We start from the raw sequence: 16,482 nt of genomic DNA, 5'->3' as shown, positions 1-16,482 counted from the left end.
GGAATCTTCCATAGAACACAAAGTGCTGGAGTAACTCAGTGGGTCGGGCAGCATCTCTGGCGGATGACGTTTTGGGTTGGGACCCTTCTTAACAATCTATACCGTCTAGTTCTCTAGTAGAGAGGGAGAGGTGTTCGAGAGAGTCCAGGTGAATTTGAAGGCAGGGTGGGAAGTTAGTGGTGAAGTTAACGGTCCATGAGTTCTGCACGGGTGCAAGAAACATAGAAACATAGAAAATAGGTGCAGGAGTAGGCCATTCAGCCCATTCGAGCCAGCACCGCCATTCAATATGATCATGGCTGATCATGCAAAATCAGTATCTGCTTTCTCCCCATATCCCTTAATTCCGTTAGCCTCAAGAGCTATATCTAACTCTCTCTTAAAAACATCTAGTTAATTGGCCTCCACTGTATTTTGTGTCAGAGAATTCCACAGATTCACAACTCTCTGGGTGAAAAAAATGTTCTCAGTCCTAACTGGTCTACCCCTTATTCTTAAACTGTGACCCCTGGACTCCACCAACATCGGGAATTTTTTTCCTGCATCTCGCCTGTCCAATCCCTTAAGAATTTTCTATGTCTCTTTAAGATATCCTCTCATCCTTCTAAATTCCAGTGAATATACTGTAATCTCAGTCGACCCATTCTTTCATCATATGTCAGTCCCGCCATCACGGAAATTAACCTGGTGAACCTACACTGCACTCCCTCAATAACAAAGAGATAGCCCTGATACAGTCGTTGATGTAGCGGAGAATGACTTGGGGGATGATGGGCTGAGTAGTCCCTTCTTTTCTCGATCTCTCTGTCTCCATCACCGGAAACAGACTATTGAGAGACATCTAATCCAAACCAACCGACTCCCACTGTTAACTGGACTGTACTTTTCCCACTCTGCCTCTTGCAAAAATGCTGTCTGTTATTCTCAATTCCTCTGTCTCTGCCACATCTCCTTCCAAGATGAGACTTTCAATTCTACAATATCTAAGATGTCCTCATTTTTTTTGTAAATGTGGTTTCCCCCTACTTTCATAGATGGATCCTTCACCCATGTCTCCTCTGCGTCCCGTAGTTCTGGTCTCACTCCCTCTCTTAAGTTCATGTCATAGGAGCAGAATTAGGCTATCCGGCCCATCGAGTCTACTTCACCAATCAATCATGGCTGACCTGTCTCTCCCTCTCAATCCCGTTCTCCTGCCTTCTCGCCCTAACCCATGACATCCCATCCAACACATCCTACTCCGACCTTTCCATCACCCCCAATGTAATCCCGCCACCAGTCACATCTTCCCAACTCCACCCCTTTCCACTTTCGCCAAAGACCGCTCCCTCTGCAACTCCTTAGTTCATTCATCCCTTCCCACTCAAACCACCCCCTCCCCAGGTACACCCCAGCAACCACTGAAGATGCTACACCTGTCCCTATACCTCCTCCCTTGCCTCCATCCAGGGACCCCGACAGTCCTTCCGGGTGCGACAGAGGTCCACATGCACCTCCTCTAACCTCATCTACTGCATCTGGTGTTCCTGATGTAGGCTCCTGTACAACACCAAGACCAAGCGATGATTCGGCGACTATTTTGTCAACCACGTGCTCGGTCCACCAAGGCCTGCTGGATCTCCTGGTTGACAACCATTTTAACACCCCTTCCCTTTCACACATTAACCTTTCTATCCTGGGCCTCTTGCAATGCCAGATTGAGGCCACACTCCAAATGGAGGAACAGCACCACATATTCTGCTTGGGTAGCTTACAATCCAATGGTATGAACATTGAAATCTCCAAATAATACCCTCCCCACCCCCTTTCTCCATCCTGTGACCTCCCCAACTTGATACATACCCATTTCTCCCACTATCCAACCTCCTCTTAACTCCTTCATCCTCTTCTACCCATTTCCTTCCATCCTTCCTTCCAGCTTTACATTTTCCTCCTCCTCTTCCCTCCTTGTCTGACACCCTTTTGTTTCCTTTTCACCTCCAGCCTCCGTCACTTACTCCACCCGTCTTCCAGTCACCCCCCTCACCTGTATCCACCTATCACTTCCCAGGCTTTGTCCTGTCCCCACCTCTGGGCTGAAGGACCTGTTTCCACACTGTATGACTATGACTCTTTGCCAGCTTTCTCCCTCCTACTCCATCAGTCTGAAGAAGGGTCCCGGCACAAAACGCTGTCTGTCCATTCCCTCCACAGATGCTGTCTGACGCGCTGAGTTCCTCCAGCAGTTTGTGCTTTGCAACAAATAAACAAGTTTCCCATGTTGAGCCACGTTGGCAGGATGGTGATACCTGTGACAGGATCTTCAATTCATCCCTCTATAATAACAAGGTTCACTTTTAAGTGCAAAGTTTCCAGAGAAGGATCTTAATCTTGTTGTTTGAGTAGAAGATCGTGTCTCAGAGGGCAGAGTTTGACACCTAATCCAGAGTTCAGATTCAATTCAGCTATTTATAAAAGATGGAGAGTGATGTCTTAATTGCAGAGTCAAATAAGCAATTTTTTTTTTTCAATGATTGTGTCTGATCAAGAATAGATTTGCACCAACTTTCAGTTGAATAAAACTCCAAGACAAGTTTAATTTAGTTTAGTTCATTATTGCCACGTGTACCGAGGTACAGTGAAAAGCTTTTTGGTGTGTGCATTCACCCTATCTATTCCCCTCATGATTTTATACACCTCGATAAGATCAACCCTCATGCTCCTGCGCTCCAAAGAATAAAGTCCTAGCCTGTTCGACCTCTCCCTATAGTCCCAACCCTATGTAAAGAGATGGTATGTTTAGATTTTTACTGTATTTTTGCATTCCTTTAACCAGTTATGATTTTCAGACGGTACATTTCGATACAGCATATCAACACCACTATGAAGTTAAAAACTAGATTTTCAAAAGTTTTGTATTTTTAATTAGTTTTATACTCTTTTTTTTTAATGAATTTAAGAAATTTGGAGTTGATTGGCCACCAAATCAAAACAGACGGAAAAAGATTCTTGATGAATATACCAATTTTTAATTGGTAGGGCATTGAGTACAAAGATCGGGACATCATGTTCGAACCAGTATATACAATCTTTTAAGGAATATAATTGGCATTTAAAACGAGAACAAGAAGGGTCTCAACCCGAAACGTCACCCATCCTTTTTCTCCAGAGATGCTGCCTGACCCACTGAGGTACTTCAGCACTTGGTGTCTATCTTTGGTACAAACCAGCATCTGCAGTTCATTGTTTCTACAATAATATCATATGGTTTTAATGAACCAATAAAAAAGTTAAACTACTATTTAGAGGGGTGATCTTATAGAGGTGTATACAATCATGAGGATAATAGATAGGGTGACTGCACAAAGTCGTTTTCCCCAGGGTAGGGGAATCAAGAACTAGAGGGCATAGGTTTAAAGTGAGAGATGAACGATATAATAGGAACCTTAGGGGCATATTTTTCACAGATCGTGGTGGGTATATGGAACGAGCTGCCAGAAGAGGTACTACCTGTATAACAATATTTAAAAGACATTTAGACAGGAGAGGGTTTAAAGGGATATGGGCCAGTGCGAATATGGGGCAAACTTAGATGGTGCATCTTGGTCCGCATGAACAAGTTGGGCCAAATGGCCTGTTTCCAGGCTGTATGACTCCACGACTCAAAATTAAATCAGTGCTACTTTTTCTTCCATATAGCTGGTTTCAGCACAGAATTGTCAAGACGTTTTGGATTTTGTTGCTTAGCTGAGTTAATTGGGAACATTCCTTGTAAATAATGGCATTCATTCAATTGCTACAATAAAAATTAAAAAAGCCATTTCTGAAATATGAAACACATCAAATATTGATGTCAATGCTACATTAAAAGTAATTGTAACTTGTGGTGGGATTACTATACATGTTTAATTATTCCTCCTGTTTTATATGATCATATTCAGAATAATATTGTAGCATAATATCATTGTAATCTAAATAAGAAATTATTATTCTTTTTGGTTTGTATAAAGATAGTTTAATAACCATATTGTGGATGTTGTTCACAGATTTCAGCACCAATTCCATTTACTATTGCTGTTATAGTGTACTTGTATAATTGAATCAATTCCACAGTTTTGGAAACAACTGTGATAATGATTAGTAGAAACTAAGAACTGCGGATGCTGGTTTATACAAAAGATAGACTCAAAGTGCTGGCGTAACTGGAGCCAGGTCAGCCAGCATCTCCGGAGAAAAAGGATGGGTGATGTTTCAGACCCTTCTGAAGAAACTTCACCATCCTTGTTCTCCAGAGATGCTGCCTGACTTGCTGAGTTACTCCAGCACTTTGTGTCCTATTTTTGGTGTAATGATTAGACTTGGTGAAGAGTGGCACTTGCACAAAAACTCCATATCTTGTCGAAATTTGTTTCAAGTTCTTACTTTGGAATTAAAAACCACTTGAAATCTTTCCTTATCGTCCATGTTTGGATAGGTTTTACAAAGTAGTGTCGCCATGAGTAAACTAGTAATGTTAACAATGACCACTTCACATCTGAGAGCTGTTACATTTACTAAGCAACAAATCTTGTTTGGGGCAGCACAATGGTGGGCAGAACAGTCCTGGTGCCTTACAGTGCTAGAGACCGGGGATCAATCCCAACTATGGGTGCTGTCTGTGTGGAGTTTGCACATTCTCCCAGTAACTGCGTGCGGTTTTCTCCAGGTGCTCATGTTTCCTCCCACAATCCCAAAAAAGGTGCAGGTTTGTAGGTTAATTGGTTTCAGTAAATTGTCCCTGTGGGATAGAACTAGTGTACAGGTGATTGTTGGTTGGCTCAGATTTGGTGGGCCGAAGTGCCTGTTTCATCGCTGTATTTCACCCATCACACAAATCCCCAACACTAACATAGTGATCCATCACGGCTACTGACCTCCCCACCATTGAAGAGATCCACAGGAGACGCTGCCACAAATGAGCAAAAAAAGACCAAGGCAGGGTGGAGCCCATAATGGTCCATTGTTGGCTGGGGAAGAATTGATAGCGAAGGGATGCAAGGATGTGAACAATGGAACTAGTGGGGCGACTAGTGTGGGGGAGGGGGGGTGGGGGGGGGGGGGGGGAGGGAGGGAATGCAAGGGTTACTTGAAATTAGAGAAACCAATGTTCATAAGGCTGGGTTGTGAGCTGCCCAAGCGAAATATGTGGTGCTGTTCCTTCTATTTGCACGTGGCCTCACTCTGACAATGCTGGCTGCCATTTTGAGGTAGCACCTCCTGCAGATCTCTTAGATGGTGGTGAGGTCAATACATATAATGGACCAGGCAAAGTTTCCTCCCACATTCCAAACACGTGGAGGTTTGTCGGTTAATTGACTTCTGTAAAAGTGTTCCCGGGTGTAGGATGGAACTAGGGAAAAGATGATCGCTTGTCGGTGTGGAATCGGTGGGCCGAAGGGCCTGTTGCCACACTGGGCCAAGTCTTACCGCGGTGTTCTCGGCTACTGTAGGTCGCGTCTGGTCCACACACTCGGCCACCATCTAAGCAGAGTGATGTTTAGTTAGTTTGGTTAGTTAATTTGGATTACTATTATTGTAACATGTACCAAGGTACAGTGAAAAGCGTATGTTGCATGATATCCAGTCAATACGTCTATACATAATTACAATCAAGCCGCCTACAGTGTGCAGATAAAAGATATAGGGTACATCTAGTTTAAGATAAAGTCCGATTAGAGATAGTTCAAAGGTCTCCAATGAGGTATACAAAATGTGTAGGAAGAAACTGCTGGTTTATTCCAAAGATAGACACAAAATGCTAGAGTAACTCAGCGGGTCAGGCAGCATCTCTGGAGAAAAAGGATGGGTGACGGTTTGGGTCGGAACCTTCTTTCAGACCCACCTGCAATCTGAAGAAGCATTTGTGACCCAAAATATCACCTATTCCTTTTAGTCATAGTCATAGAGTCATATAGTGTGGAAACAGACCCTTCAGCACAACTTGCCCACACCGACCAACATGCCCCATCTGCACTAGTCCCATCTGCCTGTGTTTGGCTCATATACCTCTAACCCTGTCCTTTCCATGTACCTGTCTAATTGCTTCTTAAACGTTGCAATAGTCGCTGCCTCAACCACCTCCTCAGGCAGCTCGTTCCATACATCCACCACCCTTTTTGCTAGTGGAAAGAGTAAAATGAAAAAGTTACCCCTCAGACTCCAATAAAATCTTTCCCCTTTCACTTTAAACCTATGCCCACTGGGTAAGAGACTCTGTGCATCTACCCGATCTATTCTCTCATGATTTTATACACCTCTATAGGATTACCCTTCAACCTCCTGAGCTCCAGGGAATAGAGTCTCAGCCTGCTCAACCTCTCCCTATAGCTCAGAGTTTTCCAGTTATATTTTCTCCAGAGATGCTGCCTGACCCGCTGTGTCTGTATCCAGTGAAGTAGATGGGAGGTCAGGACCGCAGTCTAGCTGGTGAAGAATTGCGTGTTTCATCTGAGGTAGTTTGTTTAAACACAGCCTGTTGTGGGTAACAGGACGGCAGTGAATTCAGAGAGGCGGGCAAACATTGCACTGAAAGCTTGTTAAATATTTGTGGCAGCTGTGTCCCCAGTCCAACCATCACTGTGGGGAGAAAGATATCTGTAAATTGCAAAGTGAAATGCAAAACAAGGACAAATAGGCCTATGATTGCAGATTATTTTTCTCTCAGGCCTGAGTTGACGATATTTGTTTCATAAATAATGCAAAACGGAAAAAAGAAAGAGAAACTTCAATATAGTTTAGTTTATTTTAGTTTAGGGATAGAGCGCAGAAACTGGCAACGTCAACCAGCAATCACCCCGTACACTAGCACTATCGTACAGACTAGGGACAATTTACAGAAGCCATTTAACCTAGAAACCTGTAGGTCTTTGGAGTGAGGGAGGAAACAGGAACACCTGGGAAAACCCGCACGGTCACAGGAAGAACGTACACACTCCGTACAGGCTGCATCCGTAGTCAGGATTGAACCTGGGTCTCTAGTGCTGTAAGGCAGCAAATCTACCGCTGCGTCACCATGCCACCCCTATAGTCCCAGAAAAACCTGTGGTGGGATGGAGTAAATAATTGCATCTTACAAAGGATTTCTCACCTCAGATACATAGATCTTAGAACAGTACAGCTCGGAATAGGCCCTTTGGCCCACATATGGGCAAAGCCCAGAGATGAAAGGACAAAAGGTGTGAGAAGGATAGAAGAGGCGCAAATTGTGAGGCCAGATGAAGGAATATGTGGAAGGGGGTGGAGATGGGGGGGGGGGGGGGGGGGGAGGGGGGGGAAGAAGGGACAAAATGGGTACAAAGCCATGTAGAGCACAGGGAACATAGGAGGGAAATTTAAAAAAAAGGAGAGGTGTCAGTTAAGTAAATTTGGAGAGTTCTGGGCTTACCTTAGTTTAGTTTTGTTTAGTTTAGTTTATTATCACGTGTACCGAGATCAGCGGAAAGACTGTACATGATTACAATCAAGCCATCCACAGTGTACAGATACAGGAGGGAATAACCTTTAGTGCAAGGTAAAGTCCAATAAAGTCCAATTAAAGATAGTCCAAGGGTCTCCATTGAGGTAGATGGGAGATCAGGACTGCTCTCTAGTTGGTGATAGGATGGTTCAGTTGCCTGATAATACCTGGGAAGAAACTGTCCCTGAATCTTGCGGTGTGCTGCCTGACATGCTGAGCTCCAGAACTTTGCGTCTTTTTTGATTTGTAAACAGGCATCTGCAATTCCTTGTGCTTCTCATGATTTTATAGGCTTCTATCAGGTTGCAGGCACAGTAGCCTTTAGATGCATAAAGGATGAGCATGGCATGAAAAGGCTAGGTGGCAGCAGATGATGGCAGAACATTACAGCAACTGTTTATCACATTGCGGGACGTGTAACTCTCGTGAAACTGGTGCAAGTCGCACATTCTGGCGTGTCTCGCCTTCAGCCTCCCTCTAGCCGACACTCCTCCCTTTGCCTGCTCCTCTCCCCAGCTGGCCAGCTGCATTGTCTGTGCTCTTTCCATTCCTCCTCCACCCAGTCCATCGTCCACCACGCGGCTCTCCTCCAGGTGCTCCGGTTTCCTCCCACATCTCAAAGACGTGCCGGTTTGTCTGTGTGGAGTTTGCCACTAGTGCGTAGGGCGTCAATGAGAAAGTGGTTTAACATAGGACCAGTGTGAACGGTTGATCAATGGTCGGCCTGGACCTGGTGGGCTGAAGAGCCTTGTTGCATGCTGGAACTTTCAAAAGATTGTCTCTTTATTTAGAGACAATAACACACAAATGTGAGGTGTTACACTTTGGGAGGTCAAGTGCAAAGCAAAAATATATAATTAATCAAATGACCCTTTGCTGCATTGATATACAGAGGGAATTTGGGGTCCAAGTCCATAACTCCCTGAAAGTAATGACAAAAATAGATAGTGGTAAAGAAGGCGTATGGTACGCATGCCTTCATTGGTCGGGGCATTGAGTATGAGTCAGGAAGTCATGGCACAATTTGACAAGACTTTGGTCAGGCCGCATTTAGAGTACTGTGCGCAGTTCTGGAAGCCCCAATACAGGAAGGATGTGGAGGCTTTAGAAAGGGTGCAGAGTGAGGTTTACGAGAATGATGCCTATATTTAGGGGTACTGGCTGCAGGAAGTGTTTGTACAGACTTGGGGCGTTTTCTCTGGAATGTCGGCGACCAGATCAAATTATGTAAAATTATGAGTGACATGGATAGGGTAGACAGTCAGTACCTAATTCCTAGGATGGAAATATCAAATAGCAAATAGTGAGAGTGACAAAGTTTAAAGGAGATGTGCAGGGCAAGTTTTTTTATACCAAGAGTGGTGGGTGCCGGGAACTGATGCCATCAAAGTTAATAATGGCGTTTAAGAGGCTTTTAGGACGACACATGGGGCACATGGACCTCTGTCGCACCTGGAAGGACTGTCGGGGTCCCTGGTTAGAGGAGAGGGAGGAGGTGTAGGGACAGGTGTTACATCTTGCGATTGCAGGGGAAAGTAACTGGGGAGGGGGTGGTTTGGGTGGGAAGGGATGAATGAACCAAGGAGTTGTGGAGGATGTGGTCTGTGCAGAAAGTGGAAAGGGTGGAGATGGGAAGGTGTTACTGGTGGTGGGATCACGTGGAAGTTGCTGGAAATGTCGGAGGATGATGTGTTGGATGCGGAGGCTGGTGGGATGAAAGGTGAAGACCAGGGGATAATGGTGTTTTTGGATAGGCACATAGATATACTGTACATGGAATGGAGGGATATGGATTATGTACAGGCAGGTATGTAGGCCTTGGCATCATGTTTGGCACAGATATTGTGGGCCCGGGGCTTGTTCTGTGCTGTACTGTTTGGTCTTCTATGTATAACAATAGTTAAGCAGCAGCGCAGTGGCGCAGCGGTAGAGTTGCTGCATTACAGCTGCAGAGACCCAGGTTCAATCCTGACCATGGGTGCTGTCTGTACGGTGTTTGTACGGTCTCCCCGTGAGCACTTGGGTTTTCTCTGGGTGCTCTGGTTTCCTCCCAACTCCAAAGACGTACAGATTTGCAGGTTTATTGGCTTTGGTTAAATTGCAAATTGCCCTAGTGTGTAGGATAGAGCTTGTGAACGAAGTGGTCGCTAGTCGGCATGGACTCAGTGGGCGGAAGGGCCTATTTCCACATTGTGTGGCTAAAGCTAAAGTCTAAGTAGAATGTATAATATGTCAGAAGGAACTGCAGATGCTAGTTTAAACCAAAGATAGACACAAAATGCTGGAGTAGCTCAGCGGGACAGGCAGCATCTCTGGAGAGAAGGAACGGGTGACGTTTTGGGTCGAGACCCTTCTATATATCTAATCCCTCATGATTTTGTCCACCTCCATAAGATCAACCCCCAGCCCCTGGCACTCCAAGGAATAAAGTCCTAGTTTGCCCTACATCTTCCTATAGCTCAGCATCTAAGCCCAGGCAACATCCTCAATGTAAATAAATCATTATGCTCCCAATGTTCGCCCTTAAGCAGCCAGGGTTTAATTCTATGGACATTTGTTCTGGATCATCTCATTTGCTCCGGCATTGTGCAAAAGTGCCCTCTGATCATGCCACAAAGAATAACATTCAACCCCAAACCATCCAAACCATCTGTTGTTTTTAGCATCAGTCAAACATCAACGGTAATGTAGCTATCTATTTCTTGCTGTCGTGTTCCAATGCAAACTATTTAAAAGACATTTGGGGACTTCCGGTGGCGCTATGGAGTAGGAGAGACTCGCGCCAGCTAGCTCCGTGAAAAATCCGAAAAAACGGGAGGAAAAGACTGATCCTACCTGCAGAACCCGGGACCGATTGTTTTGAACTAAGCCCGTGACGTCATCAGGCGCGCGACACCGGCAGTATGTCGACTCAACATACTCCCCCCCACAAGGCAAAAAACGGCAAGACTAAAGAGGTAGGCCCAACTGAAGCCTCGGCCTCAGGTTTAACAGCATCCCGAGAAGACATCTCAAAGAAGAAGAAAAAGACTGAGATGGAAGAATTAAAAACGTTCCTTAAGGAGGAACTTAAAAATCTTAGACAGGACTTTAAAGAGGATCTAGCATCTTTTAAAAAAGAAATGAAAGACCAAATTAAAGAAGAAGTTACAGAGATGGTACACGAAGTCCTTGAAGACTGGAAATTAGATATGGAAAGAGATATGACCCAAAATGTTGAAGAAGTAAATGAAAAACTGAATAAGATGGAATCCAGATTTGACTCTAAACTTGAACCTATTCTCCTGACATTAGACCAACACTACAAGATTGTAAAAGAACTTGAGGAACTTGCTGAGACAAGCACCGCAACTACAAAAAAACTCATCACTGAGAACCAACGCCTATCAAAGTTATTGTATCAAATAACTGAAAAATGTACAGACTTGGAGGGACGACAGAGGCGTCAGAATTTAAGAATCGTGGGCATCCAGGAAGGCAGAGAGGGGACTCGTGACCCCCGTGAATTTGCTGCAGAAGTACTGAAAACAATTTTGAACCTGGATCAGGCGCCATTACTTGCCCGAGCGCACAGAGTGGGTCGCCCAAAGGTGGGCGACCGACCAAGAATAATGATAGTAAAGGTCCAATATGACCATGTATTGGATGACATGATGAGGAAAATTGGTAAAAGCAGAAATCTTGTATATGAAGGAGACAAGATTAGCGTATTCAGAGATTACCCCGTGGAAGTTGCTAAGAAAAGAGCGTTGTTCACAGAAACAAAAAGAATACTGAAGAACATAAAGAATCTGAGATATGGACTGTTATACCCCGCAACACTGAGAGTCAGTTACGAGAAGAAGGAATACTTCTTCATCAAGCACACGGAAGCATTTGAATTTGCCAAGAACGTCGAGGACAAGATCGAAGATTGAAAAATATTCAACTCTTAACACCTATCTCGCAGAGAAGATATGGAACTCTAAACTTTAAACTATTATATTTAAGAGTTGCCTAAAATTCGCAATAAGAATTGGGTATATTTCCTACAACGGATATATATAAAACTAACATTCTAGTACTAACCTCTAACCTCTAACAACTATTAATAATCAAGAATATTAACTAACACTAACTAATGATAACAAGATTATTTAGATTATTTAAGAATTAATTAAAAGTATGAAATATAAGTAAAGTATGATTCAGGTATTTTATAATGAGAAATGTCTGATGGCCCTTGCCCTGATGTTTTCGTTTTTGATTATTCTTTGATAAATGTTTAGATTATACAAAACTAATATCTCAATTTGAGACTATTAATTATACCATTAATGGAATATAATCAATATTTCTTTCCCCCCCACAAATTGTATGCATCGAATTGGAAACTTTCCTTTTAAGGAAAGCACGGAGCTAGTATTTTTATAAACCAAAAGCTACGGAAGTCCATAGATGCTTAGCCACATTAGGGTGGCTATCACTAACTGCACTAATTGTAGTTGTAGTTGCTTTTCTTTCTTACTTTCCACACTTTACTAACCCTATTAGCTATCACCTTTTTTATCTTATATCACATTATATTTTGTATATGGAATGGAATTGCATATTTTATTTAAGGAGATACGTTCGGATGGAAAACAGACGTGACCTAAAATTCATCTACCTGAAGTTCAAGTATAAGGTAGGGCTGAGTGTGCTGAATCATCTGCTCTACCACTTAATCACAAGATGCAAGACATGAATATAAAAATTGGGGGTGAGGGAATTAAATTCTGTAGTTGGAATGTTAAGGGAATTAATGAACCTATCAAGAGAGGCAAAGTGTTAGCACATTTAAAATCATTGAAAACAGATATAATATTTCTCCAGGAGACACATCTTAAAAAGGAAGCACAACATAGACTGAAAGCAAAATGGATTGCTAAAGCGTACCATTCTTCATTCTCACATAAATCAAGAGGTGTGGCAATATTAATTCGTAAAGGTATACCCTTTAAACATATATCAACGATAGAAGACATTGAAGGCAGATATATTATAATAATAGGGGAGTTATACTTAAAAAAGGTGACTCTCCTCAATGTGTATGGACCAAATTTTGATAGCCCTCTGTTTTTTAAGAGAATTCTTAACAATATCCCGGAAGGTACACAACAAAACTTAATAATTGGTGGAGATTTAAATTGTACATTGGATGCTTGTTTGGACAGATCATCAACTCAAAGAAAACTAAAATCTCGATCAAGTGAATTTTTAAATTCATACATTAATACCACTAATATTAAGGACGTCTGGAGAATTGAAAATCCATCGGGCCGAGAATATTCATTTTACTCACCAGTACATAAAACTTACTCAAGGATAGACTATTTTTTGGTAGATTCAAAACTTATCCCATTCACCTATAACTCACAATATCACAACATCATAATCTCAGACCATGCCCCATTAACATTTATGATCAAAGTAAACGGAATGGCAGAGACACAGTCACAATGGAGATTTAATCCCCAAATCTTAAAAGATAAGTCATGTAATGAATATCTAGTAAAACAGATTAAAATGTTTTTTGAGGCTAACGATAGCCCTGAAATCTCTGCCTCGCTTCTTTGGGAAACATTTAAAGCATTTGTACGAGGAGCATTAATTTCTTCCCAATCATTTTTTAATAAAGAGAATAGGGCCAAACAAAAGAAACTGGAAATGGAAATAAAGCAATTAGACACAGAAAATGCAGCAGCACCATCCACGATAAAACACAATAAAATTGCAGTATTGAAATATAAATTAAACAAGATTTATTCAGACCAAGTTATAAAACTTTATCAACATACAAAACAATTAAATTTTGAATTTGGTGACAAACCACAAAAACTATTAGCGCGTCAACTTCGCAAATTGGACGGGGAAAAAACAATATACAAAATTAGAACAGATAAGGGAGAAACATTAACATTGCCTAAAGATATTAATGATAGATTTCTACAATACTATCAAAAATTGTATTCATCTAAAATAACAGAACAATCAACGGGAATGGAAACATTTTTACAGAATTGTAAGTTTACGGGTCTAGATCAGAAAGAGAGAGAATTGCTAGGGGCTGAAATTACGATAAAAGACATTGAAGAATCAATAAAGTCCTTAAAAAATGGAAAGTCGGCAGGACCCGATGGACTAAATTCGGAATTTTATAAAAATTTTTATGACTTGCTTTCCCCACGCCTACAGACAATGTACAAATATGCTTATACTCAACAGAAACTCCCAGAAACTCTAAATGAATCAACAATCATACTTATACCAAAAACGGACAAGGATCTTGAAGACCCAGGTTCATACAGAGCTATAGCCCTCTTAAATACTGATCAGAAAATATTAACTAAGATTCTATCTAAAAGATTGAGCTTAGTGATCAGTAAATTAATACATCCTGACCAAACAGGGTTTATCCCCAAACGGTATTCATTTTTTAATCTGAGAAGATTATTTAATATTATATACTCCAATAGAATCCCCAACGCAGAGCTAGCAATTATCTCGTTAGATGCTGAAAAAGCATTTGACCAGGTAGAATGGCCATATTTATTTTCGGTGATGGAAAAATTTCAACTAGGAGAGAAGTACTGTACATGGGTTAAATTGTTATATTCTAACCCAACAGCTAGAATATTAACAAACAAAATGTTATCAACTAAATTTAATCTCTCTAGAGGCTGTAGACAAGGATGTTCACTATCCCCACTATTATTTGCTCTTGCAATTGAACCCCTAGCAGAAAGCGTTAGAAACCATCCAGGAATATTTGGATACAATACTAGAGACACAAGGAATAAAATCTCCTTATATGCAGATGATATACTAATATATATTACAAAATTAGAAACTAGTATTCCAAACCTATTAAATCTAATAACTCAATTTGGTCAGTTTTCGGGATATAGAATCAATTGGAATAAAAGCGAAATCATGCCAATAACAAAATTTAATTTACATACAATACAACAATCCCCTTTTAAAATAGTTAAAGATAAATTTAAATACTTAGGAATCTGGGTAACTAAGACATATACCTCTTTATTTAAACTAAATTTCCCACCCTTACTGAATAAACTACATAAGAATATTCAATACTGGAAAACACTCCCCATTTCAATGCTTGGGAGAATTAATGCTATAAAAATGATTTTTTTACCGCAACTACTGTACCTACTTCAATTAATTCCGATATATATCCCAAAAACTTTTTTCAAAAAAGTCGACTCCATTGTTACAAGTTTTGTCTGGGATTATAAGAATCATAGAATAAGTAAAAAACACTTATGTAAATCAAAGATAAATGGAGGTCTGGCTTTGCCAAATTTCTTATTTTATTTTTGGGCAGTCCATATTAAAAACATGAATTTTTGGCTGGAAGAAATGGACCAACAACCAGATTGGCTAATGATGGAAAAGGAAGACTGTCTACCTTTTGAAATTGGACCGATCATATTTGCCCCCACAAAACAGCACAAAAAAACCTATAAAGAAAACCCCATAATACATAGTGGAATACGAATTTGGAAACAAATAAAAAAAGATTTAAAATTGAATAATATACCACTCTGCCTTCCCATTGTAAATAATCCTTTGTTCAAATCATCCTTTATGGACAAAGGTTTCACACAATGGAAAAATCATGGAATCAAAAATATAGGACATCTTTATGGGAAAGGTACTTTTCTTTCATTTCAAGAGTTACAACTGAATTATGGACTGCACTCAAATAATTTTTTCAGATATCTACAAATTAGAGATTATGTTAAATCTAATACACAAGTTTACAAGAATAGGGAATCAGAAATTCTTGATGAGTGTCTGAACAAGCATCCTAATACTGAAAAACTAATAGCTTATATTTATAACACCCTACTAAATAACGAGGTACCACCGACCGAACTACATAGATACAAATGGGAAATTGAAATAGGTCATCCTATCACGAAAGATATGTGGGACGAAAGTTTACAACAAATACATCAATGTTCATTAAATGCCAGACATATTTTAATACAATTCAAGGTCTTACATAGACTACACTTCTCTAAAATAAAACTAAATAGAATTTTCCCACAAATCTCTCCTATTTGTGATAAATGTCTACATTTAGAGGCTAATTTAACACATACTTTTGCAAACTGTATAAAACTTAAACATTTCTGGACAGATATTTTTGAAATAACTTCAAAAGTTATTAATACAAAATTGGACCCAGACACAAAATTAATAATACTTGGAATATCAGAACTAAGCTTAACACTCACAACAAACCAAAGAAACTTCCTCAATTACAGTATAATAACCGGAAAAAAATTAATATTAAAATTTTGGAAAGGCCCTACAACCCCCACAATCAAAATGTGGATTACGGAAATGTCGGAGACCCTATACTTAGAAAGAATTAGACTTGTCTTAATGGACAAACAAGATCTTTTCCATAAAATTTGGGCTCCATTCATTAACTATCTGAAGGGATAGACTGGCACAGCTCGAGGACCCAGCTGAAACTTGAACTCAGGAACAGATGAAAAACTATACTCTATACTTTATAACCTACGAACCTATCTCCATTGATGTATCACAGGTAACCCATTCCACCTTCCTTGTTTTTCTGTTGTGTTTTTTTTTGTTTTTTTTTTTTGCTTCCTCTTTTATTTGTAACTTTCTACCCTCTCTTTTTCTCGCTTTCTATAAAAAATAAAAATACTAGAAGCAGAAGTAATTGATAATGGAAAATTTTAATAATGTATGACTGATGTATATGAAAAGTTTTTTTTCTACTATAATATGTAATTACATTGTATAATATGTCTACTTCTAATAAATAAATTAAAAAAAAAAAAAAAAAATAAAAGACATTTGGACAGATACAGGGATGGCAACGGTTTAGAGAGATATGGGCCAAACGCATGCAGATGGGACTGGTGTAGAGGAGGTATCTTGGTCAGCATAGGCAAGTTGGGCCGAAGGGCCTGTTTCCATGC

This window comes from Amblyraja radiata, chromosome 7 (genome assembly GCF_010909765.2).
Source record: "Amblyraja radiata isolate CabotCenter1 chromosome 7, sAmbRad1.1.pri, whole genome shotgun sequence".
Classification (NCBI taxonomy): Eukaryota; Metazoa; Chordata; class Chondrichthyes; order Rajiformes; family Rajidae; genus Amblyraja; species Amblyraja radiata.
Note: the sequence above shows the minus strand (reverse complement) of the source record.